Source organism: Ahaetulla prasina, chromosome 4, assembly GCF_028640845.1.
Source record: "Ahaetulla prasina isolate Xishuangbanna chromosome 4, ASM2864084v1, whole genome shotgun sequence".
NCBI classification, from domain to species: domain Eukaryota; kingdom Metazoa; phylum Chordata; class Lepidosauria; order Squamata; family Colubridae; genus Ahaetulla; species Ahaetulla prasina.
In genome coordinates this window covers 150,127,737-150,153,452 of record NC_080542.1, presented here as the reverse complement: position 1 = coordinate 150,153,452, position 25,716 = coordinate 150,127,737, and positions in this window count along the sequence as shown.

The following is a 25,716-nucleotide window of genomic DNA, read 5'->3' as shown; positions in this document are numbered from 1 at the left end:
TTTTGCTAAGCTGGATTTAGCACAAGCCTATCAGTAGCTCCCGGTGGATGAGGAGACTGCGTTAGCGCAGACCATCGTCACCCATCGGGGGGCGTTTAAGTGCACCCGACTCCAGTTCGGAGTCTGCGTGGCACCTGGGATTTTCCAGGGGCTTATGGAACGCTTGCTCCATGGGCTCCCTGGAGTTGTCCCTTACTTTGATGACGTTCTGGTGTCGGGAACCGACATGCCAGACCTAGTCTCCAAAGTAAGGGCTGTGCTAACCTGTCTCCGCAAAGTTGGATTGAGGCTTAGAAAGGACAAGTGTCAGATAGGGGTACCCCAAGTTGAATTCTTGGGGTTCCTTGTGGATGCCAACGGCATCCATCCAACTCCCTCAAAGGTCGAAGCAATTCAAAATGCCCCGACGCCCACCACTAAATCTGACCTTCAAGCTTTCCTAGGTCTCCTCAACTTCTATGCTATCTTTCTCCCACACAAGGCGACGGTGGCTGAGCCACTACATCGCCTCTTAGACACCGGTGCTCCCTGGAAATGGACTCAAACCGAAGCAGCTTCTTTTGAAGCTGTCAAACGGCTCCTCACATCTTCCGCCGTTTTAGTGCAGTATGACGAGAAGCTGCCCCTGTCACTCACCTGTGATGCCTCCCCATATGGGGTGGGGGCTGTCCTCAGCCACCTGCTCCCAAATGGGTCTGAGGCCCCCATAGCATTCTACTCCCGTACTCTCTCTCCAACTGAACGAAATTATAGTCAGCTGGATAGGGAGGCCCTTGCAATTGTGGCGGGAATCAAGCGATTCCACAACTACCTGTATGGCCGTTTCTTTTCCTTGGTCACTGACCATAAACCCTTGCTAGGCCTACTGGCTAGTGACCGCCCCACCCCTCAAATACTGTCACCGCGCATGTCGCGGTGGACGGAGTTCCTTGCCGCGTATTCCTATCAACTTATACACAAACCCGGCAAGGAGATTAGACACGCTGATGCCCTTAGCCGTTGTCCCCTTCCAACTTCGTTAGAAGACCCTGCCCCTTCTCTGCCAGTGCTCCTGATAGAGGAAGCAAACTCCCCTATCACCGCACTGGACATCTGCAGGGAGTCCGCTAAGGACCCCATATTAGCGCAAATCCTTGATTGGACGCGCCGGGGCTGGCCCAGAGGACCCATAGGGCCTGAATTTCTCCCTTATGCCCGCAGACAATGCGAATTGTCTGTCCAAAAAGGATGCTTACTCTGGGGAAACCGGGTGGTGGTTCCCCCAGCCCTTAGAACACCCGTATTAGAATGCCTCCACACGGCCCACCCAGGTATTGGGAGGATGAAGGCCCTGGGTCGCGGCTATGTCTGGTGGCCAAAGCTTGACCATGACATAGAGACCTGGGTTGGCCTATGCCAACTATGCCAGGGCTCCAGAGCAACACCTCCGGCGCCACGCCTGGATTGGGAGACCCCGCGAGGGCCATGGGCGCGAATCCATTTGGATCTCGCTGGGCCGTTCATGGGGCAAACATTTTTAGTGGTGGTGGATGCTTACTCCAAGTGGGTAGAGTTATTCCTAATGCAATCCACCACCTCGGACGCCGTAGTCAGGGTCCTAGACAAACTGTTCACAACGTTCGGACTTCCAGATGTGCTAGTCACGGATAATGGGCCCCAATTCACATCGGCCTCTTTCCTACAGTTCCTGGCATTACGGGGGATCCGGCATGCCCCCACGGCCCCCTTCCATCCGGCGGCTAATGGCCGTGCAGAAAGGGCCGTACGGTCAGCCAAAGAAGCCTTAGGCCGCCTGGGCACTTCAAATTGGCAGCAGAAGGTAAACAGGTATCTGCTAGCCCAACACACTACCCCGTGCCCGATATCCAAGGTAAGCCCCGCAGAATTACTAATGGGCCGACGATTAAGAACTGTGCTCGACCGATTGCACCCCACTTACATGCCAGAGAAGCCCCAAGAACCCCGTAGCGGGGCCCGAGCATTTGTTAATGGGGACCCTATATTCGCTCAAAACTTTGAAGGGCGACCAAAGTGGCTACCCGGTTACGTCATTCAATTGACTGGACCATACTCTTATAGGGTCCAGCTCACCGATGGAAGGATTTGGAGGCGACACATCAATCAACTACGGCGCAGAGAAATAGGCGACACAAACCAACAGCAACAACATCAGCTGCCTGCGCAGACCGATGAGATTCCACAAATCGAGCTGCCAACGGCGCAGGCTTCGCTTACACCAAACCCATGCGACTTCCCAAGACTCCCTGCCAACTGCCCATCACCGCGCAACACCGGAGCGTTCTCGGCGGCTGACATACCTGATAATCCATCGGTTCCGGTTCCCGAGAGTCCAGCTCCTCCTACATCCACGCCTCCTCCAGTAGTTCTTCAGAGCCTGCCTCCAGCTCCTCCCTCGAACGCCCCGACCTCAGGACTGAGGCGCTCGGGGCGGAGTCGACGACGCCCTGCGTATTTAGCCGACTACGCTTGCGCGGTCCGGGGGTTGAGGGGTGTTAAGTCCGCCTTACGACCTGTCTGCCGCAGCCAGGATAGAGAAAATGTTCTGATTGGCTGCGGCTCAGGCAACAAGAAAAGCGGGAAGTGGGAAGCGCGCCTATTGGTTCCTCCCTGACAGCCGGGTTCCTTTAGCTGTCAGTGCGAGCTCGGTCTTGTCAGAACTCTCTGGCAAGCTCGGAAGTAGAGTTCAGTTGTATATTGAAGTTAATAAAGGTTAGTTGTTGCAGCCTGGCCTCTGTCCTCATCTGTCTATCTCAGATCTTAATAGATTCCATGCTCTCCATGTTGGGAAAAGACCTGAAGGATAACATCCAACTCATCACCTTTGCTGATGTGGGGACCCCACCTGTCCTGGAGGCCCTCAAGGAGGCTCACCTGCCATGTGCTCAGGATGAGTCGGGAACCCCACTGCACTTCAGATTCAACCATTCAGCCCTCTTTGCTTCCCGAGAAAATGGAGGAAGCCATAATGCTGCTAGTGAAATCTTCTGGAAAATGAGACTAAGAGCATGAAGAATTTTTTTGATTCGTTAAAGATGGTGGAGACCAAAAGTTTAACCTTGACCATGAAGGTCCTCAAGGAACGTCAGGAGCTGGAAGCTGCTCTTAGAAGACCTCCCCCTCCTAAGGTTGAGCAAGGGCACCCAAATAATTTCCAGATCAGTATTAATCCAGCAGCCATTGGGAAGCTTTCAGTCTCCAAGTACCAGGTGGAATATCGGATTGCAGGAGATAATTGGAAAAGTCTCCATACCGAAGGCCCTAAGGATCAATTCGCCTGCAAGATGTCCACCTAAACTTTCGGTACCAATTCTGATGTGCAGCTGTGACTGAAGTAATACTCGGTCAATGGAGTGAGGTGATCACTTGCATCTGTCCCACAGGAAGGCCTGCTGAGGTAACTTGAGAGGGGGGAGAAGGATGGGGGTAGTACAACTCCGCCGCCTTCGACATGAAGTTTAACTCATAGGATCATCCGTTACAATGTCCTTCCAGTTGAAGACTACTACAGCTTCAATCACAACAATACATGAGCACACAATAGATTTAAGCTTAATGTGAACTGCTCCAATCTCGATTGCAGAAAATATGACTTCAGTAACAGAGTTGTTAATGCTTGGAATCACTATCTGACTTTGTGGTCTCTTCCCAAAATCCCAAAAGGTTTAACCAAAAACTCTCTACTACTGACCTCACCCCATTCCTAAGAGGTCTGTAAGGGGTGTGCATAAGAGCACCAACGTGCCTACCGTTCCTGTCCTAATGTTCCCTTTGATTGTATCCAATTTCATATAGTTATTACATACTTATGATTATATATACAGTATGCTTTATATAGTATAGTTATTACATGCTTATGCTTATATATACTATTGTGACAAATAATTAAAATAAAAATAAAATAAATAAATAAAATAAATAGTCTGACACCTCCTGCAGGGTTCCTCCTTGGGAAACTGCCCCCTCCCCCAACTCCAGGGTCTAACTCTGGACATCAACACTCCCCCTCCCCATTCCTGAAAACCCCAAAGTGCAGGACTCCAAGAATTGAAGGGCTGCATAAAAAAAGGGGGGGGGAGGAGGAGGTGGAGGATCAGATGGGTTGCCCTCAAGGGCAGTGAGGAGGGGGTGGCCCTTCTTTACCCCCCCCCCCCACAATTCCTCCCTGTGTCTTCTGGGGGAAGGGAGTTCCTGGCAACCTCCCTGCAAGGCAACCTCTCCTGTGGCTGACTCTGTTTCGCTTCCCATGCAGAAATCCCGGGTTTTGTGCTGTGCGACTGGTCTGGAAATGGCTGGAAGCATTGGAGGTAAAGTCTTGGCCCCTGGGGGGTGGGTGGGTGGGTGGAGGGGGTTGAAGTTACTGTCCAGACATCCGAGCAACTGGCCCATGTTTCTAGGTGACTCCATTTAAATCTCGATTTAAATCACAAGTAAAAAGGCCTGATTGAAATCAGCTGGATTTATAAGAGAGTTAAAGAAGATAGAGGGAATTAAAATTAGACAATATGAGTATAAAGTTAGAGCTTTTGCAGACGACTTACAGAATAGAATAGAATAGAATAGAATAGAATAGAATTTTTATTGGCCAAGTGTGATTGGACACACAAGGAATTTGTCTTGGTGCATATGCTCTCAGTGTACATAAAAGAAAAGATACATTCATCAAGGTACAACATTTACAACACAATTGGTGGTCAATATATCAATATAAATCATAAGGATTGCCAGCAACTAAGTTACAGTCATACAGTCATAAGTGGAAAGAGATTGGTGATGGGAACTATGAAACGATTATTAGTAGTGCAGATTCAGTAAATAGTCTGACAGTGTTGAGGGAATTATTTGTTTAGCAGAGTGATGGCCTTCGGGAAAAAACTGTTCTTGTGTCTAGTTGTTCTGGTGTGCAGTGCTCTATAGCGTCGTTTTGAGGGTAGGAGTTGAAACAGTTTATGTCCAGGATGCGAGTGATCCTGGACATAATATATGTCCATAATCACTTATATAAGATATATAAGTATATCTCTGTTGGAAACAATTGATAAATACGGAAAGGTATCAGGATTTAAAATAAATCAGGATAAAACAAAAGTGATAATTAAAAATATGTCTAAACAACAGAAACAAAAATTAGAGGAAATAACAGGATTTGAGGTGGTAAAAAAGGTTAAATACATAGGGGTTTACATTAGTTCATCGAACAGGAAACTGTATAAGAATAATTATGAGTTGCTATGGCAAAAAGTTCAGAAAGACATGAATGCTTGGAAAAAACTGCAGCTATCGTTATTGGGGAGGATAGCGGCTATTAAAATGAATGTGTTACCTAGATTTTTGTTTCTGTTTCAGATGATACCAATAATCAAGAAAGATCAAAATTTGGAGGAATGGCAGATTGGGATTAATAAATTTATATGGCAAGGTAAAAAGGCGAGGGTTCAAATGAAAATAATTCAGGACTCACGGGAAAGAGGAGGCCTAAAAATGCCTAATTTTAAACTATATTATGAAGCAGTAGCCCTTTCAGTAATAAGTGACTGGTTTAATTTAACGGAGGAAAGAATTTTGAATATAGACGGTTATGACATTATATGGATGGCATGCGTATTTATTTTATGAAAAAAAAGTGGATAGGGCTTTTAAGAATCATGTGTTGAGAAGTGCTCTTTTGCGTGTCTGGAAAAAATATTCCTACAAACTAGACTATAAGGTTCCTATATGGGCAAGCCCCAGACATGCAATAGAGAATATAAATATAGAACAGAAACAGGAAATGATTACTTATAAAGAACTCTTGTATGCTGAAAGAGGTAGCTTGCAATTAAAATCTTTACAGGTATTAAATGAAGAAGGGAGGAAATATACTTGGTTTCAATATGGGCAACTAAGCGCTAGATGGAAAGAAGATCAAAAAATTGGTATAATGCAAAGGGAGGAAAATTTAATAAAGCAAATTAGAAATCAGACCCAGGAGCATATAAAGAGATTGTATAATGGGTTGCTTGAAATAGATTCGGAAAAGGATCTGGTAAAGGACTGTATGATAAAATGGGCACAGAATATTCAGGAACCAATAATGTTGAAAACATGGGAGAAAATCTGGGTTAGAAATGTTAAGTTTACACAAGCACAGAATCTAAGGGGAAATTTTTATAAGATGTTTTATAGATGGCATTTAGATCCCAAAAAATTATCATGTATGTATCCTGATATCCAAGCGAAATGTTGGAGATGTGAGTGTGATGATGCTACATATTTTCATATTTGGTGGACTAGCAAGAAAATTAAGGCCTTTTGGATACGAATTTGGTGGATTATTCAAAATGTCTTGAAGAAGGAGATAAAGTTCCTGCTGCAATTTTTCCTTTTGGGAATTATAACGGATTGTACAGTGACTGAGATTAAATTGATTTTGAACTTAATAACAGCAGCAAGGCTGTTGATTGGACAATATTGGAAGAAAAAAGAATTACCTACAATAGAAGAATGGATATTGAAAGTTATCAACTTGGCTGAGATGGCAAAAATCTCAGTCTTTTTGAAAGACAATACTCAGGAAAGATATTTAATTGAATGGAAAAAATGGATTGATTATATATAAAATAGATATCAGATTAAGAGATATCAGATTGCCTTTGAATAATTAGGATGTATTATTTTAGAATGTTATGGGGGAGGTTAGGAAATGAAAAGACTTGGATGAGGTTAATTGGATTAGAAAGGGAAATCTTACTCTATGTTTGGTTTATGTGTAACAATACCTTGTGATTGACCCGGGAAGCCGGGTGGGGGGGAAGGGAGGGGGAAAGGGGGTTTTGAGGGGGGGGAAAGGGGGAAAAATGTTTGTTTGTTTTTTAAAACTTTTTCAATAAAAAAAAAGAAGAAAGCTGGATTTTAATCATAATTTCTAAAGAGCCATTGTCATCTCTGTCCCTCAGCGGCTCCTCCTGTGACCCATTCACTTCAACAGGAGGGACACATCGAGGGGAGGGACGTGGCCTGCAGCAGGCGAGGGGATCCCTGTTAACAGGCGCTGCCAGGATGGGTCATAAATGACAGGCGCTCTTTAAATGCAAGGACTCATTCTTGCTGGTAGTTAGAAGCTTTAATATTCATAAATAAAGAAATCCTGATGTATACAAATATATAATCATTATCTGCAAAAGAAAATGGAGTATGCATTGTTTCTAAAAGGCTTAGCATAAAATGCATGTAACTGGAAAAATTGTAAGCTGTCTTTAAAAACATGTAACAGGTAATCATAGCTAAATGTTGCTTGTATCCTTACGATTTATATTGATATTGTTTCCTGATTGCTTATTTGTACCCTAGGACTATCATTAAGTGTTGTACCTTAGGATTCTTGATGAATGTATTTTTTCTTTTTAATGTACACAGAGAGCGTATGCACCAAAGACAAATTCCTTGTGTCTCCAATCACACTTGGCCAATAAAAAAATCTATTCTGTTCTTTTCTGTTTGGTTCTGTTCTACTCTACTCTATTCTATTCTATTCAAACCCCAAGGAGCCAGCTGTAACTGCAAGAAGGGAACAAAAGGGGCAATGAAGGTTCTGCTAAGTAAAAGTTGGTTAAAACTGTCAAGCTTTAAATAGGAAAAGGGGGGGGGGAGATAGTTTGAGCACTTCCATGCCCTGCTGGAAAACAAAAAGCAAATGGGGGCTTTGGGAGAGAAATAAGCTGCATGTTTTAAACAGGAAAAGGGGAGGGAGAGGAAATGGGTCTGTAGGGGATAATATGACTTCTGCAACAGAATCATCAGTGCTTGGAATACTTTACCTGACTCTGTGGTCTCTTCCCATAATCCTAAAAGCTTTAACCAAAAACTTTCTACTATTGACCTCACCCCATTCCTAAGAGGACCATAAGGGGCGTGCATAAGCGCACAAATGTGCCTACCGTTCCTGTCCTATTGTTTTTCTTTTCTTCTTCCTATATATATGCTTATACCTCCTTATATTTACCCATATATGTTTATATACTATATAATCTTTTGTATGATTCCTACATATATTGTTGTGACAAAATAAATAAAATAAAAATAAATAAATGTGCCGTGGGACACATCAACTCTGCTGTATCCGTATTTGCAAATACGTTAATAAAATTCTTTGCTACTTTCAAGTTATTGTCTTGGGTAGTTCCATATGCGAACGGGAACTGCTTATCATGTGAGATTTAAACCCCAAATTTGATACTCACAATTCCAAGACAAGTCTGATTAACAAAATCAAAGATTTATTGTAGAAAAATATGAAAAAAAGAAAAGAAAAGCAGTTGCAAGCGCGGCCTCTTAGACTCTTCCAAAATGGATTGAGTTCAAAAAGCGCAAAAACAGTTTTCAAGCTATATATTTTATACCCCTTCACAATGCAGGCCATGCCTAAGACGCCCTCCCAATTCCCCTTTATCCTTTTAGTTGTTTTACACTTTGAAAGGTCATCTTGACAATTTCTATCCATCCGCTAATACCTTATCTTATTTACTTGTAAATTTCACCTTGGGCTGATGTTCCTGCCTCCTGATAGCAATTTTTGCCCAAGGCCTAAGTTCCTGTCTCCTGGGGAGCTCTTAGCAAGTCACAACACATTGTCTCCACTCATTACCATTTGTGGTTGTTATGTCCTCGGGGATACGACCCAAGGAAAGCATGCCTGTTGCTACCCGCCGCTGATTGGTTGAGCCGTGGCTAGCTAAAGGAGCGGGAGACAGGGTTTGTTCTGATTGGTTCCCCAACGTGACAGCTAGTTTTGTTAAGGAGCTGTCTCACGAAGGGGTAGTTGTTCTGTCAGGATTTCTCTAAGTTTGTTCTTTGCAGTTGTTGCTGTTGTGAACTTTCATCAATAAACAAGTTATTGCTGACCAAGCCTCAGACCTTACTTGGTTGTTCTAAGTACAGAACACTGGCGACGAGGACTGGGAGAGTTCTTCGTGAGGCGACAGTCAGTAAGATTGTTTGTCAGACCTAATTGTCACGATGGCAACTACTCTTCCAACTTTCTTGCCTTTTGAGCCTGCGAGCGAAACCTGGGAAGCATTTTTGGAGCGTTTTGAATGCTTCCTGCAGGCTAATGATTTGTCTGAGCTCTCAAGTGCTAGGAAGTGAGGGTTTTTCCTGAGTTCCTGTGGCCATCAGGTCTTTGCAACTGCTAGGGCTCTCACCGCCCCGCAACCAGTCTCCTCCGTTCCATGGGAGACCTTATTGGATAAACTTCGGGCCCATTACTCTCCGCGGCCTTCCCGCGTCGCGAGGCGACATGCGTTCAGACAGCGTTTCCAAGGTGTGGGAGAGTCTATTAACGACTATGTGGCTTCCCTGCGAGACGCCGCGCTGCAGTGCGAGTTCCACGATTTGGATGAAATGCTGCTGGACCAATTGATTACTGGAGTCCGGGATCTGAAGTTGCAGCGTCGTTTGCTGGCTCGCGCCGAGGTGACGCTTCAGGTGGCCATAGACGAGGCGCGGGCCTCTGAGATGCCGGAAAAGTCGGCAGTGGAGATCCAACGTTTCCACACTGGGCCTGCTGCCGATGGGAAGCTGCAGTCAATCTATCATGGAGACTGGGACAGCGACGTACTGTCTGATGAAAACGAGGGGGTGAGCCGCCTCAAAGAGACTCGGAAGGTTGAGTGGAACCGCGACTTGAGAGGCCAGCAGGGTGTTTGCCTGGGATGCGGGGGAGCCCACCACCGCTCAAATTGCAGGTTTAAGACGGCAATTTGCCGCCGATGCGGCCGAAAGGGTCACCTCTCGAGAGTCTGCCAGGCGTCCCTTTCTGCCCCGGTAGGACCTTCCACCCTGACCGCGCCGAGACGGGGCGCCGGGAGGAAGTCTAGCTGCCGCAACGACTGCCATGCTATCGCCCTTGAGGATGACGTCGCTACGGTCGCTGTCAACCATGCCTCCACCGGTATTTCTGCCAACAAAATTTACCTCAAGGTGGATCTGGAAGGTGTCCCTTTTACTATTGAGGTTGACACCGGCTCATCTCGGTCGCTTATCTCGTAGCCAACCCTGTGGCGCCTGCTGCCCAGTTTTTCCAAGTGCTGCCTCCAGCCCTGTCAGGTCACCTTATGAGACTATCAGGGCAACACCATCCCAACATTGGGTTGTGCTTCCTTTCAGGTCTCCTATGGGTCTTTCTCTGGCCGTTTGCCTCTCATAGTGGTCAGGGACAACCTCCCAAGTCTCTTGGGATTAGACTGGTTCACTGCCCTGCACTTGGATGTTTCTGGGGTCCATGCTACTGTCCTGGATGCTGCAACCAATTTTTTTTCTGAGTTTGCCGATGTATTTGATGGCCGTTTGGGTAAATTTACTGGTTGGTCTATTTCGTTTAATTTGGACCCCCAAGTAGCGCCTATACGCCTCAAGCCGCAGAGGGTGCCGCTAGCGCTCCATCCTAGGGTTGACAAGGAGCTTGATAGACTCATCGCACAGGGAGTCCTCGAACCTTTTGACCATTTAAATTGGGAGACGCCCATAGTGATCCCCTTGAAGCCGGACGGATCCATTAGGATCTGTGCCGACTACAAGTGTACCATCAATAGGGCCCTGCAGGATCACCCATCCCCAGTCCCAATTGTGCAACATCTCCTTCACTCATTAGGGCGGGGGCGGGTGTTTGCTCAGTTGGATCTCACCCAGGCTTATAAGCAGCTCCCGGTGGATGAACCAACCGCCATGGCTCAGGCGATTGTCACCCACCGGGGCGCTTTTAAGTACAACCGCCTGCAGTTTGGGATCAGCATAGCTGTTCCAAGGCCTGATGGAGTGGTTGCTCCAGGGCCTTCTGGGGGTTGTGCCCTATTTCGACGACGTTCTGATCTTGGCCATTGACCAGTCAGAACTCGTCAAACGATTAAGGGCCATCCTTAGCCGTTTCCAAGCTGCGGGATTGAAGTTGAAGAGGGAGAAATGCCGTATTGGAGTTCCGCAGGTGGAATTGTTAGGATTTTTGATGGATTCCCAGGGAATCCACCCTTCACTGTCTAAGGTAGAGGCTATTAGAAATGCCCCAGCACCAGGGGTGAAATGCTCCCGGTTCGCACCAGCTCTCCCGATTAGGTAGCGATGGCAGCTGCTGGTTTGGAGGACCGGTAGCAAAAATCCCTGGCCCCACTCCCCCTGCCTCTGCTGAGCCGCACCATCAGCAGAGGTTTTTTTTTTTACTTTTTAAAAGCTTTTCTTCAGCTGAAACATGCCTTGAAAAGTAAAAAAAAGCAACCTCTGATGATCGTGGGGATGAGCAGAGATCATCAGAACACTTCAAAAGTTTTTTTTAAAAAAACCCCTTCAGCCGAAGGGGGAAAAAAAAAGAAAAAAACCGGAGGTTTTAAAAGCCTCCTCTGACGATCCCAGAGGAGTTTCCTGATCCTCACAGGCTTTTAAACTCACTTTTTAACAGCCCTCACTTACAAGAGCGCCCACCCAATGCCCACCCAATGCCCCCTCCTCACTTACCTATAATTACTGCTCTTTCAGGCTGGCAACAGCATGCTTTCTTCAGCTACTGAAGGAAAAAAAAAGCTTGCTTTGACTTCCTGCTTTGCTGGTTGAGGAACTCTGGGAGTTGAAGTCCACAATAAAATAAATAAAATAAAATAAAATAAAATAAAATAAAATAAAATAAAATAAAAATAAAATAAAATATTTGTGCAGCTTTCTGAGATTTGGGGTGTTTCTGTAGTGTTTCACTCTAACTACACAAACACACAAAATCTCAGAAAGTTGTATATGGCATTTTGTGAGTGTGTGTGTGTGTGTGTGTGTGTGAGTTGTGACTGTAAAGTGTGAGTCAGTTGTGTTGTGTTGTGTGTGTGTAAAGTGTAAAAGTTGGTTTTTGATACCTCTTTATTGTTTTTTATACTTTGTTTATTATTTTTATTATTTATTGTTATTGGCCATGCCTACTCAGTCATCTGACCACCAAGCCACACCCACCAATTAAGCCACGCCCACAGAACCGGTAGGGAAAATTTTTAGATTTCACCTTTGCCTAGCACCTAGTAACCGGGTGGAACTTCAAGCATTCCTGGGGCTCCTTAACTTTTACTCCATTTTTTTGCCCCATAAGGCTTCTTTAGCCGATCCCCTCCATAGGCTTTTGGATTCCAAGGCTCCGTGGCATTGGGACCGTGTTGCTGCTGCCTCGTTTCAGGCTGTCAAGGACACCCTTACTTCGGCTGCCGTTCTTGTGCAGTACGATCCCTGTCTACCACTGTCACTAACATGCGACGCCTCCCCCTATGGCGTCGGCACCGTTCTGAGCCATCTCCTTCCAGATGGCTCAGAGGCCCCCATCGCTTTCTATTCACGCACGTTATTGGCTTCCGAGCGAAACTATAGTCAGCTCGATCGGGAGGCCCCAACCACGGTAGCTGGAGTCAGGAGATTCTATGACTATCTTTATGGTCGGTTCTTTTATCTTGTTACCAACCATAAACCACTGTTGGGGTTGCTGGCCGGTGACCGCCAAACCCCACAAATCCTGTCCCTGCGCATGTCCCAATGGGTGGAGTTCCTTGCCGCCTATTCTTATAAACTGTTATACAAACCGGGAAAATTTATTGGGCATGCGGATGCGCTCAGCCGTTGCCCTCTGTCTATGACTGATTCATATCCGGCCCCGACGTCCACGGTCCTCCTTGTTGAGGACCTGGATGTCCCTATCTCCACCACCGATATAGGAGACATCTCTGCTAAGGATCCTGTTTTGTCTAAAGTCATCGACTGGGTGCGCAGGGGGTGCCCACAGGAGTCAGTGGCTCCCGACTTCCTTCCATACACCCGCCAGCAGCGTGAATGTCTGTCCTTAAGGGGTGTCTTTTGTGGGGGAATCGGTTTTTTTTTTAATTTGCATTTATATCCCACCCTTCTCCGAAGACTCATGGTGGCTTACACTATGTCAAGCAATAGTCTTCATCCATTTGTATATTATATACAAAGTCAGCTTATTGCCCACAACAATCTGGGTCCTCATTTTACCTACCTTATAAAGGATGGAAGGCTGAGTCAACCTTGGGCCTGGTGGGACTTGAACCTGCAGTAATTGCAAGCAGCTGCTGTTAATTACAGACTGACTTAGCAGTCTGCGCCACTCAAGGACCCAAGGAGGTTGGTAGTTCCTCCCGAATTGCGTACCTGTATCTTGGCTTGTTTACATGACGCCCACCCAGGAATAGTGCAAATGAAAGCTCTGGGGCGCAGTTATGTTTGGTGGCCGGGTATGGATCAGGAGGTTGAGGCCTGGGTGGCAAGATGCCCTCAGTGCCAAGCCTCCAGACCAGCACCAGCCGCCACTCCTGTCAGGGATTCGGAGATTCCCAGAACCCCTTGGGCATGAGTCCATGTGGACTTCACGGGACCTTTGCTGGGTCAGACCTTCTTAATTCTAGTCGACGCCGACTCGAAGTGGGTAGACATTGCTCTAACACCCTCTCCTACGGCGGGGGCCATCATCAGGGTCTTAGAAGGCCTGTTCGCCACTCACGGGCTGCCCGATGTTATCGTCATCGATAACGAGGCCCAGTTCACCTCGGCACCCTTTAAGCAGTTTTTGGCGCGGCTTGGCATTCGCCATGCCCCCACGGCTCCTTTCCATCTGGCGGGAAATGGCCAGGCGGAAAGAGCCTTTAGGTTCGCTAAAGAGGCGTTGAGCTGCCTGGGACCTTCAAATTGGCACCGAAGAATATGCCAATATTTATTGGCACAACATACCACTCCATGCCCAGAAACCAACTGCAGCCCGGCCGAAATGTTGATGGGTTGACGTTTATGGATCACCCTAGACTGCTTACACCCAAGCTTTGCATCCAACATGCCTAGTCACTCAAGTCCTCTTCACAGGACCTTCCAGGTAGGGGACCCGGTTTACGCAGAAAACTTTGGGTCTGACACCAGACGGCTTCTGGGCACCATCGCTCAACTAACTGGGGCCTATTCCTATAGGGTCCAACTGGAAGATGGACGCCAGTGGCGCCGCCATATAAACCAGCCGGAGAGTCGCAGGGCTGGCTGATCCACACCTCGACCATGACACCACCACCACACCGCTCAACAGCCTTCCTGGGGGCTCGGCTGCCCTGCCAGGAACAACACAGGTTCCCGCTTCCGAAGCAATCTCACCGGCTGCCTTACCTGCAGTCCCCGTTACTCCAGCGACGCCTAGGCCCTTTCCCAGTCCACATGCGCTGTCTCCGACCGTTTGCATGGATGACAGCCCGGCTCCTCATACACCTGCGACGTCGGCCCCAGAACTGAGACGATCGGGGCGTAGCCGGCAACGCCCAGCCTATCTCGCGGACTACGCATGTGCCATCTGGGGGGTGAAGGGTGTTATGTCCTCAGGGATACGACCCAAGGAAAGTATGCCTGTTGCTAGCCGCCGCTGATTGGTTGAGTTGTGGCTAGCTAAAGGAGTGGGAGACAAGGTTTGTTCTGATTGGTTCCCCGATGTGACAGCTATTTTTTTTAAGGAGCTGTCTCACGAAGAGGTAGTTGTTCTGTCAGGATTTCTCTAAGTTTGTTCGTTGCAGTTGTTGTTGTTGTGAACTTTCATCAATAAACAAGTTATTGCTGACCAAGCCTCAGACACTACTTGGTTGTTCTAAGTACAGAACAGTGGTCACTTTGCATAGTCAGGAAACAGCAGACAGATAGTCTCGCACTTTGGCATTACATTTGTTACAATTTAGAAAAGAATAACCTTTACTTATTTCCTTTAATCACAATATTATTATTTGCAAACGTAGAAAAATGAAGATTCCCTATTTATCTTGCAAAGCTTGGATTCCTTGAATGAGTTTACCAAAAATGTAAATATTGCGGAATATACAACCTCATGCTACCTAATTAAGCTCCATTTCATGCTGAATAAATTAAATTATTCATGTATCTTAAATAGAAAACTATCTTTAAATAGACTTTTACTCCAAAACTATTTTATTAAAATAAATTTGATAAAAATAAAAAAAATCCAATTTAATTTTTTAAAATGTGATTTAATTTTTTAAAAATCTAATTCTTTTGATTTTTTAAAAAATCAATTTTTATCCAACCTGGGAGACTCAGGAAAAAAATAGATAAATTAGATTGAGGGAAACATAGGGAAATTAGTCTGAGGAAAAAATAGAGACATTAGCCTGAGGGAAAGGCAGAGAGAGAGAAAGGCCTGAGGGGAAAGAGAGGGAAAGAGAGAGCAAAGAAAAAGAGAGAGAGATATCAAGAGAAAGGGAGGGAGGGGAATTAATGAAGGAGGAGAGACCAGCAAGCAGTCTGACCATCACCTAACCATTTGACCTGCCTGCTGGGAGGAGACTTCATAAGGGACCGCCTGGAAGGACAAGACACCAGAGTCCAGCTGACGGAAGCAACTGGAGCTGCCAGAGCGAGGGACCAGGCAGGAGTGGAATAATGACGGACTGTCGCAGGAGAAGGGTGCACTTGAATGGTTGGAGAAGAGAGCCAGGGGAATCTGGACTCCAGCTACCCTTTCGGCTGGAAAGGGCTGGAAGCCGAGGCTGGACAGAACATGACAAAGTCGACTGGAGATGCCTACAAGAGGGACAGAGGTTCAATGGCTCCCCTGTGGCACCACCTCTACTTTTGACCACATCCCGCAGACAGTCCTGATTTCTGACAGCATCATCGGAGTCTGCCAATCTCAGTTGCCTTGCAGAGTCCGAGGTCCATCTCTGGATCCCTCCTCTAAGGCCAACCCTAACCCTAACTGTTATGTATTAGTGTTGTACCTTTAAATATTTGAGCGGGAAATCAGCACGTTGCTGATTGGTCAAAACCTCCAACAGAACTGTATAAAAGGAGAGGGTTTTCACCCAGCCGGTTGCTGGGTTCACCCTATATTAAAGAGCTGTTGTCACTACCCTGGTCTCCAGCCTCGTTACTTCCCGAACTTAACATTGGCGACGAGGATGGGATATCGAGGCTAAGGAGAACCAGAACCGAGCTGAAGCGCAATAGTTCCGAACCCAGCAAACTCAGGGCAGAAACGCGGAAATGGCAAACACGCCACCCGCACCGTACAACCCGGTCAAGGAGAAATGGGGAACGTATATGACCCGTTTCGAAAGCTTTCTAGAAGCCAACGAACTACAGGGGATCCCTGATAACCGCAAACGGGCTTACTTCTTAAGCCATTGTGGGCCGGAGGTCATCGAGATTGCGGAAGCCCTGGCAGAGCCAACGCCGATACAATCGGTATCGTGGCCGACTCTGCAGACTTTGCTGAAGAACCATTTCGACGACGCGCCGTCCAAATACGTGCAGCGGTTTGAATTGGAGAACGAGACAGATGGAGGCGAGTCCATCGGTGACTACATGGCCGCTAAGAAGAGCGCCCAAGGACTGCGGATACCGAGACCTAGACGAGGTGCTACTCGAGCAACTCGTCCGTGGGGTCAAGGACATCCGCTCACGGCGACGGCCAAGCAGCAAGAGCAACCTGACACTAGCCAACGCCTGGACGAGGCCAGAGCACACGAAATGTCTACTAAAGCAGCAGAGACCCTGCAAAAGCCTCTTCAATCCAAGACGAAGCGCAGCCAACGCCAGTACACCAGGAGGAGATTCAGTCCGAATCCGACGGTGAGGGCGAGGATGAGGAAGGGTCTGCCGGACCGAAACGCGACATTGAGGACCGTGACGAGTGCGGAAGCTGCGAGGGCAGCACCAGCGCCAACGCTGCAGGTTTAAAGACGCAACATGCCGGCGGTGTGGGAAGAAAGGCACTTAGCTCAGGTCTGCAGAGCGGCCCAACCTTCCGCCGAAAATTCAAATCGCCAATCAGAACGCTGGAACCGGAAAGGCGGCCCGCGATTGGTTCAAACAAGAAAGGCGCAAGTCTAACCAAACGACTGTCATTATAGGCCGCGACACAACCAAAGTGGAAAAGAAGATCTTCACAAAGCCCAAGATAGAGGGAGTACGGTGCAGGCTTGAAGTAGACACGGGATCAGCGATCACCATCATGTCCTGGGACACTCTGGCGAGGTCGCTGCCGTCCGTCGCGAAACGCCACCTGCAAGCACAACGGCTACGAGTGCACGACTACCAGGGAAATCGCATCCCTGTTCGAGGGACCACCTCCGTCCGAGTCGAGTATGGTCCACATAAAAAGACCCTGCCCATCACGATCGTCGAAGGAACTCTGCCCAGTCTGTTGGGACTAGACTGGTTTCGTGCCCTGGGCATGGGAGTGACTGGCATCTACCGAAGTGACTGTAACCTGAAAGACATTCTCTTTAACGAGTTCGAAGATGTCTTCAAGGACTGCCTGGGCAAGTACAAAGGGACCCCTATTTCCTTCAACTTAGACCCCCAGGTAGCCCCCATTAGGCTTAAGGCGAGGAGGTCCCTTTTGCCCTAAAACCAAAATTGATAAGGAGCTGGACAAGCTCATTAATCAGGGATCTTGGTGCCAGTCGATCACGCAAAGTGGGAGGCGCCAATCGTCACCCCATAAAACCGGACGGGTCAATTAGAATTTGCGCTGACTACAAGGCGGCTTAACAAAGCCTTACAGAAAAGCGCTTACCGGTTCCGTGGTGCAACACTTATTGCACTCTTTGGGGCAAGGGCAAGTCTTTGCAAAGTTAGACTTGGCCCAAGCCTACCAACAACTGCCAGTAGACGCCCACAGCGAAGCCCAAGCGATTGTGGCACAGGGGGCCTTCAAGTGCACCCGATTACAATTTGGGGTCAGTGTGGCACCAGGGCTGTTCCAAAACCTGATGGAACGACTACTGCAGGGCTCCCAGGGTAGTTCCTACTTCGATGATGTCCTAATTTCAGGGGAAAACATGGAGGAATTGGGGGAGCGGTTAAGAAAGGTCTTGAGCATTTTCCGGACAGCCGGGTTAAAAGTCAAGACAAACAAATGCCAGATCGGGGTCGAATCCGTCGATTTCTTGGGCTACGGATAGACAAGAAAGGAATTCACCCTACTGAGAGCAAGGTTAAGGCAATTAGAAGGCTCCAGCGCCCAAAAACAAAGCAGAGCTGCAGGCATTCCTGGGATTGGTTAATTTTACGCGGTCTTTTAAAGAACAAAGCAACCGTTGGAACCGCTGCATAGGCTCTTAGGAAAAATACTGTTTGGTCTTGGGAAAGTCAGAAAATAGGGCTTTTGAAGCAGTAAAGAACCTGCTCTCAAGTGATAGCCTGCTCATCCAATATCACGACTCATTACCCCTAGTGCTGGTTTGCGATGCCTCCCTTATGGGGTGGGGCTGTACTCAGCCATAGACTTCCAAACGGCACAGAAGCCCCTATAGCGTTCTACTCTAGAACGATGTCCTCCCCAGAGAGGAACTACAGCCAGTTAGACAAAGAAGCATTAGCCATTGTGTCAGGGGTCAAGAAATTCCACGAGTATGTATTTGGGCGGAATTTCGAAATCGTGACTGACCACAGACCGCTACTAGGGATACTGGCTGGCGACCCAACGCCTGTGGCACTTTCGCCACGATTGACCCGATGGACTATATTCTTAGCCGCTTATTCTACAAGCTGCAGCATCGACCAGGAAAAGAAGTGGGGCATGCAGGCGCGTTAAGCCGATGCCCACTACCTGGGCGACCGAAGACCCCACTCCGGGACACCCATCCTACTTATTGACTCATTGGACTCTGGCCCAGTCACATCTAAGGAAGTGGCTCGGGCATCATACCGGGACATTGTGTTAAGGACTGTACTCGGTTGGGTACAGAGGGTGGCCCGCTGCGCCGGGCGAAAGTTCAAAGAATTTGTTAAAAACGAGATGAGCTCTCGGCTCAAGGGGTGCCTGTTATGGGGTGATCGTGTAATAATTCCTGAAAAGTTAAGGGAAAGGTATTGGACCTCCTCCACGAGGTCACCCAGGATCGTAAGGATGAAGGGTTAGCTAGAAGCTATGTATGGTGGCCACTCATGGGCAGAGATTGCTGAGAGGGTAGGGAAATGTCAGGCTTGCCAAGAATCCAGACCTCTACCCCAACAGCCCCAGTCAGAGAATGGGAAAAGCCCCAAGGGCCCTGGTCAAGAATCCACATTGATTTTGCTGGCCCTTTCACGGCCAAACATTCCTAATAGTTGTGGATGCATTTTCTAAATGGTTGGAGGTCATACTTATGAAATCCACTACGGCCGAGCAGTAATCGCAACCCTCGCCACCTGTTCGCAACTCACGGTTGCCGGACACTCTGGTGTCCGACAATGGGCCCCAATTCACGGCAGCCCAGTTTGAAGAATACCTGGCAGAGGAAGGCATCCGACATGCCTCTCTGCGCCTTTCACCCTCGTCGAATGGCCTTGCAGGCGTTCCGTCCGGGCGCTAAGGAGGCGTGTCAGGCTCAAGCCAGGTGACTGGCAAACAAAATAGACTTTTTCCTAGCCATCCAGCACAGAACCCCAAGCACGGCCACGGGAAAAGCCCAGCGGTGCTAATGGGACGGAAACTCCGGTGCCCACTGGACCGTTTGAACCCCATTACACACCAGAGGGTTACAAGGAAAACTAGAAAAGACCAGGGAAATGAGCATAGGCGACCGGTGTGGGCTCGCAGGACAAATAATTAAAGTAACTGGCCCAAAATCATACGTGGTAGAGCTACCAGACAACCGAGTGTGGAGGCGCCACATAGATCAGTTAAGGAAACGAATAACTGACCAAACTGAACCAAACGAAACATATCATGACCAATACCAATTTGAATCCACAGCTGACAATGACCCGGGGGAGGCGCAAGACTTAGCTGAGGTCCCAGAGTTCCAGCGACGCCATCAGGTTCCCGAGGGAAGCGGCAGGGAAATTGAAAAAAGTAATCCAAGGCCCGATGGCCAAGAAAAAGAGTCGGCCAATAATCCGGAGCCCGTTGGCCCAGAGAAGGTGCTAGGAGGAGAAAACAGCCCCTCCGACCAGCTCAAAACACCACCCAGAACTGAACCGCGAGGTCAGAAAGAACTAGCAGACGCCCAGGTTATTTGCGTGACTACGTCGAAAAATAACATGTAAATATTTATGTAAATAGAGGCAAAGTGTTTTCTGGGAGGGGAGGAGTGTTATGTATTAGTGTTGTACCTTTAAATATTTGAGCGGGAAATCAGCACGTTGCTGATTGGTCAAAACCTCCAACAGAACTGTATAAAAGGAGAGGGTTTTCACCCAGCCGGTTGCTGGGTTCACCCTATATTAAAGAGCTGTTGTCACTACCCTGGTCTCCAGCCTCGTTACTTCCCGAACTTAACACTAACCATGGGGTGGGGAGTGGGGAGGGTCTCTAACATTAGCAAGAGAAGATAGAGGGGGAGGGGCAGTGGGAGGAAGAACTGCCTCCTTCCAGAAGACCCCCAACTCTTCTCCTTCTTGGAAAGGGGGTGCAAATTTCAGGATTACACATTCTGGGGGAACATCAGCCGAATTCCCTATGAGCAGAAGCAGCTCTACAGAGCAGAGGGTCTCCAAACATGGCAACTTTAAGGCTTGTGGACTTCAACTCCCAGAATTCCTCCTCAGGTAGCATAGCAGGCTCTGGACTTCTGGGAGTTGAAGTCCACAAGTCTTAAAGTTGTGGACCAAGAGAGGTCTTTGCTGCCTTCTGCTGGACGGTTGTGGAACTCATTTCTCAAACACATTTCCTGTTTCTCTTCTTGCAAAGTAAAGAGACAAATGAATAATTAAACAGGAAGGATGCTCGAAAAGAGGAGGGGAAACTTTTCACTTTCGTTTTCTGAATGCATTGAAGATAAAGCAGAAGATGAGGCTTTCCTTACAATTCCCAGGCTGAGCCTTGAACCTGGGGCTAGACGGACAGAGCAGTGGTCCAGCCTTTGGAGGAAGTGGGCTGCAGCTGTCGCCCCTTGCTAGTCCCAGTTTCTCCTGCTTTGAGGAAGACCCTCCGCTTCCCCACTCCTCTCCCTCAACCTCCCAGGCTGGAGCAGACTGGAGAAAAGGAGATTTTCAAGGATGGAGAGAAAAAGTTGTCCCCATTTCAGGGACTCTTTTTAGGATAGAAAAACTGGAAGAGCTGATGCGATGCAGCAGGATATGCTAATTGCTTGAAATTACAATCTCTGGACTCTGTTGCCATCATAAACTCCACCGGCAGTTCAAAGGACGAGGAGATCTGGCAGAGAAGCAGTGAAGGAGAGCAGCACATCCACCTGCCACCGGGGATTCCTGATTCCCTCCCACCAGGTGAGGCCCCCAGAAGCGCCAAGACCCCCAATCTGCCGTTTCATGGGACAGGGGAGTCAAATGGGGTGAGAGCAGGGCTCCTCCTGGGCATTGGTGGAGAGCAGGTCAAGGAGCTGCTCCTTTTACACCAGAAGAAGTGATTCCTCATCTGTGGGAGAGGCTGATGGGTGGCTGGGACGGCGGCGACCCCAATATTAGGAAAGGAAATCAGAGGGGGATTAGCAGCTGAGACCCTCAGGATCCCACCTTCCTTGTTAGGAAGGGCAACTGGAGGGGGAGGAGGGAGGGGGAGGGAAAAGCAGGGTGTGGCACAGAAGCACCAGTATGGGGGGGGGATTTCAGGTCATTTGATGGGGGGGGGGTTGCTGCTTTTCTGAAGGCTGCTGAGTTCTGCCCAGGTAGCCAGACAAGGAGAGAGCTGCAATTGAGTGCAGGGAGAAGACACCTTCGTCCAATCCCTCCCATCCAATCGGAGCTCTCTTCCATTGAGATGCCAAATTCTGGCCCTCCTGGGGGGATTTGCCCCCTCCCCAATGCAGGAGGGGAAGCACAGGTGGGTGTGTTCCTGCCTGGAGGCTCCAATTGCACCTTCCAAAGAGGAAATAGCTTCATTCATCCTCCTCCTTCCCTGAATGCTTCTGGCTGATGGGCAGAGAGCGTCACTGTGACCCAGGTGGTCAAGGCAAGGCAGCGGTCTAGAAAGACCTTTATGTCTCTCCATAAACCATCCAGCCAACGGCCCTCCGATGACCAGTAGGGCTCCGTCTCCATGCTACCCTGACGGCAGCTACCCTCAGTCCCCCAAACAACAGCCTCTATAGTAGGAAGAACACCCACAGAGGAGGAGCCCACTCACAGGGCAAGATCCAGGGTTCCAAGTCCACTCCACAAGGCAGAGTCCAGACACAAGATAAGGGGGGTCCTGAGGGCAAGAAAGCCCCAGGGAAGAAGCAGTTCCGAGGGCCCAGTGAAGCAGTCCGCACGAGCAGGGCCAGGTCCAAGACAAAAGGCGGACAACAGTCTTCCCAGTCAGGCAAGGCAAAAGCCAAGAGTCGAAGCCAGGGGAGCATAAGCCAAAGCAAACAATTGTTCCTGGCAAAGGCTAACTCCACACGGCTTCTCTTTCAGTCACTCTCTCCAAGTGTTCCTTGTGAGGAGGGGGGGTGACCTCCTCCTGAGTAGCCTTGCAGCCCTTCTCTGACCTTGCCTATTCTCTGACCTTGCCCTCGGATCCAGTGGGGGGAGGCAGCTGTTCCTCTTTGGAGGGGATCTGCTGCCTATCAGCACTACTGCCTGTCAGCAGCCAATCAGGGAAGGCAGGCAGTTCACCATCCAGTCGATTACCTCCCGCAATGCCTGTGGGGGCTGGGACAATCCTCAGCCTCTGGCCTCTCTATACATATGGATTTGGGTGTGTCTGTTTTAATGAAAAGAAGGACCAGGGGAGACATGATAGCAGCGTTCCAATATCTCAGGGGTTGCACAAAGAAGAGGGAGTCAGACTGTTCTCCAAAGCACCAGAAGGCAGGACAAGAAGCAATGGGTGGAAACTAATCAAGGAGAGAAGCTACTTAGAACTAAGGATACATTTCCTGACAGAATAATCAATAAGTGGAACGACTTGCCTCCAGAAGTTGTGAATGCTCCAACACTGGAAGCTTTTAAGAAGATGTTGGATAACCATTTGTCTGAAGTGGTGTAGGGTTTAGGGGGTTGGAGTACAAGATCTCCAAGGTCCCTTCCAACTCTGTTAGTCTATTCTATGCCAAGGGAGATGTTCCAACTTCTCCTCCTCTGAGCAGGGCTCCAATGTGGCCATGACCGCGTCCTTGGCTAAAGTCCCAGAATTGAAGGGCCCTTTCCAAGAGAAGGAAGGGAGGAAGTAGGCAGACAGATCCATATGTGTGTGTTTGTGTGTGTGTGTGTGGGGGGGGTGTTGTGCATGCATGTGCATGTGCATTCTTGGGCAGGCTGGGGAAATTCCAGGCCAGCTTTTATTTCCCCCGCCCCCCCAATAATAGAAAACTTGGAGATGCTCACCAGGGACCCTTATTCTCAGGGGAAGGAAAGAACTTCTCTGCATCCCCCCCTCAAGCCCCCCTCCACAAGGGTCCCGACACCAAAACGAAGGCAGCCTTTTCCCTATGGCAGGGGTGTCAAACTCAAGGCCCGTGGAGGGGGGGGGCTAGATCTGGCCCGCAGATTTGCCTTGGAAACAGCCTGCGATGCCTCTGCCAGTGGAAATAGAGCTCTGCTTTTGCTGGCAGAGTGTTGCAGGAGGCTGTCCCAGCCGAAAAAGGAGCTCGCCAGGGCTGAGCCAAAAACGGAGCTCGGGAGCCCATTTTTGCTGGCAGAATGCTCGGGCCACAGGCACCCCCGACACAAGTGAAAAGGCAACTGGAAGATGTCTTGTCAGCCATCCCAACTTGGTCAGTTAGGAAAGAAAGCCTCTGGACTCTGGTTAACTTTTCCCTTCCGCACTGATTATCCTCCACTGTACGATTACCCTTAAATTGTTTTTGTAACATTCCCTGCCTTGGTGGGCTGGATGGCATATCTGTCATGGTATGATCTTGGAATGGGCAGTGGCATGCATGGGACGGCATGAAGAGTATCAATCAGAATTGAGCTGGAAGGGGCCCTGGAGGTCTTCTAGTCCAACCTCCTGCTATTCCCTTTCAAACAACTGCCTGTCCAATCTCTTTTTAAAAACCTCCAGTGTTGGAACACCCACAACTTCCAGTGGCAAGCACTTCCATGGTTAATTGTCCTCCCTATTAGGAAGTTTCACCTTAATTCCAGGTTGCTTCTCTCCTGTCAGGGTTCCAAGGAACACCCCCAACCAAATAAAGCTCTGAGACCTGAGGTTCCTCAAAGTTCCAATTTATTAGAAATGTCATGTTGGCACAGCTGGGAAAACCCGAAACTGAAAGCTTCCAGGTTTTCCACACCCAGTTGACAGTTCACAGCCCTGCCCCACACCCACAAGTTCATCACATTGTCTAATCAACTCTTCACACTCAACTGGATACAGTCTTCAGACAGTCTCCGTCAGACGCAGGCAAAAGTCCTTGAATGCAGAATGTTGTTATGACTAACTTTCTACCGCTCCGACAACAACCCCTTCCCAACTTCCCCAGCTAAAATATGTGGCAGTTAAGAAGCAAAAAGAAAATTGTCTTCCAAAACTGACATCTCCTTGATGAGTTTCCATCCCTTATTTCTTGTACTACCTTCTCATGCTTTGGAAAATAGGTTGACCCCTCTTCTTTGGGGCAGTTCCACAAATATTGGAACGTTGCTATCATGTCACCCTTAGTCCTTCTGCTCTCTTTTCTCCAATTCCTGAAACTGTTATTTGTATGTTTTAGTCTGCAGGCCTTTAATCATCTTAGTTGCTCTTCTTCACACTTTTTCCAAAGTAGTTTCAAATTCTTATCTGTCTCCCTATTGTCTGTGGCAGACTGGCAACTGGTGAGGCATATCTGGTGCGGAAGGACGGCAGTCCTGACGCGTTTCACTTCTCAGCAAAGAAGCTTCTTCAGTTGGGAAGAATTTCGATCAGAACTGAAGAAGCTTCTTGAATGAAGAGCGAAACATCTTCAAGGGAAAACAAAGTTCAGTGGCCTTTTGAAAAAACACCTTTGGGGTACTATTAAAAGGACACAACTAAAATCATAATGAGGAAAGGGGCCCCATCTGGACCTTGAAGTTCCCCAGTAACTCCAGGGAAACTCTTCAGTTGACACAAGGGGGTGACCCTGATCCAGGAACTTCTCCTCTGCCCAAAAATGCCTGTCCAAAGGGGTCCCACCTTGGATGGAGGAGTTGCCAATGTTGGCCTCCAGGAGGCTTCAGCACTGCCACCAGCTGTGCACTGTGGCTGCTGCTCCTGCCCCACTGCTCTGGGCAGAGAGCCTTCCTCAGCCACCCCAGAAATCGGACCAGCATCAGTGGATGGAATGTGCCCACATCCTGCAACCCCTTGGAGAGTCATCGGTCAGTCTCGGCCTCCCCCCGACGGTTCCTCTCTCTTGCAGAGCACCAGAAGTGTCAACCACACCTGGAAGCCAAGCATGGCCCTGGCCGAGGACGCCCTTGAGATTCCAGCCCTGGACCGCCCCTTCCAGCTGGGGATGCTTTACGACTGCCGCAAGGATATGCTCATCCCAGGTAGGAGCCGGAGGGGAGGCTGAGAGGTGGCAGGAAACCTGGGAGGGAGGGAGACGGACACTGCCATCAATGCGCAGGGTTAGTCCAAGGCCACTTGAGAGCTGGCATCCTGGACACACGGCCTGCTAAAACCAGGTAGCTGAGTAGGGTCCTCTGCCTGGGAATGTGTATCCAGCGCTTGGCCTACCATGCAGCAGGACTGGCCCTGGGTACCAAACATGGGGTGGACTCTCTGAAATGCTTTGGGAAATGACGAAACCTCTCTACTCAGTCAAAAGCCTTTGGGGGGTTTGCGGTATTTTGCAAAACAGGCAA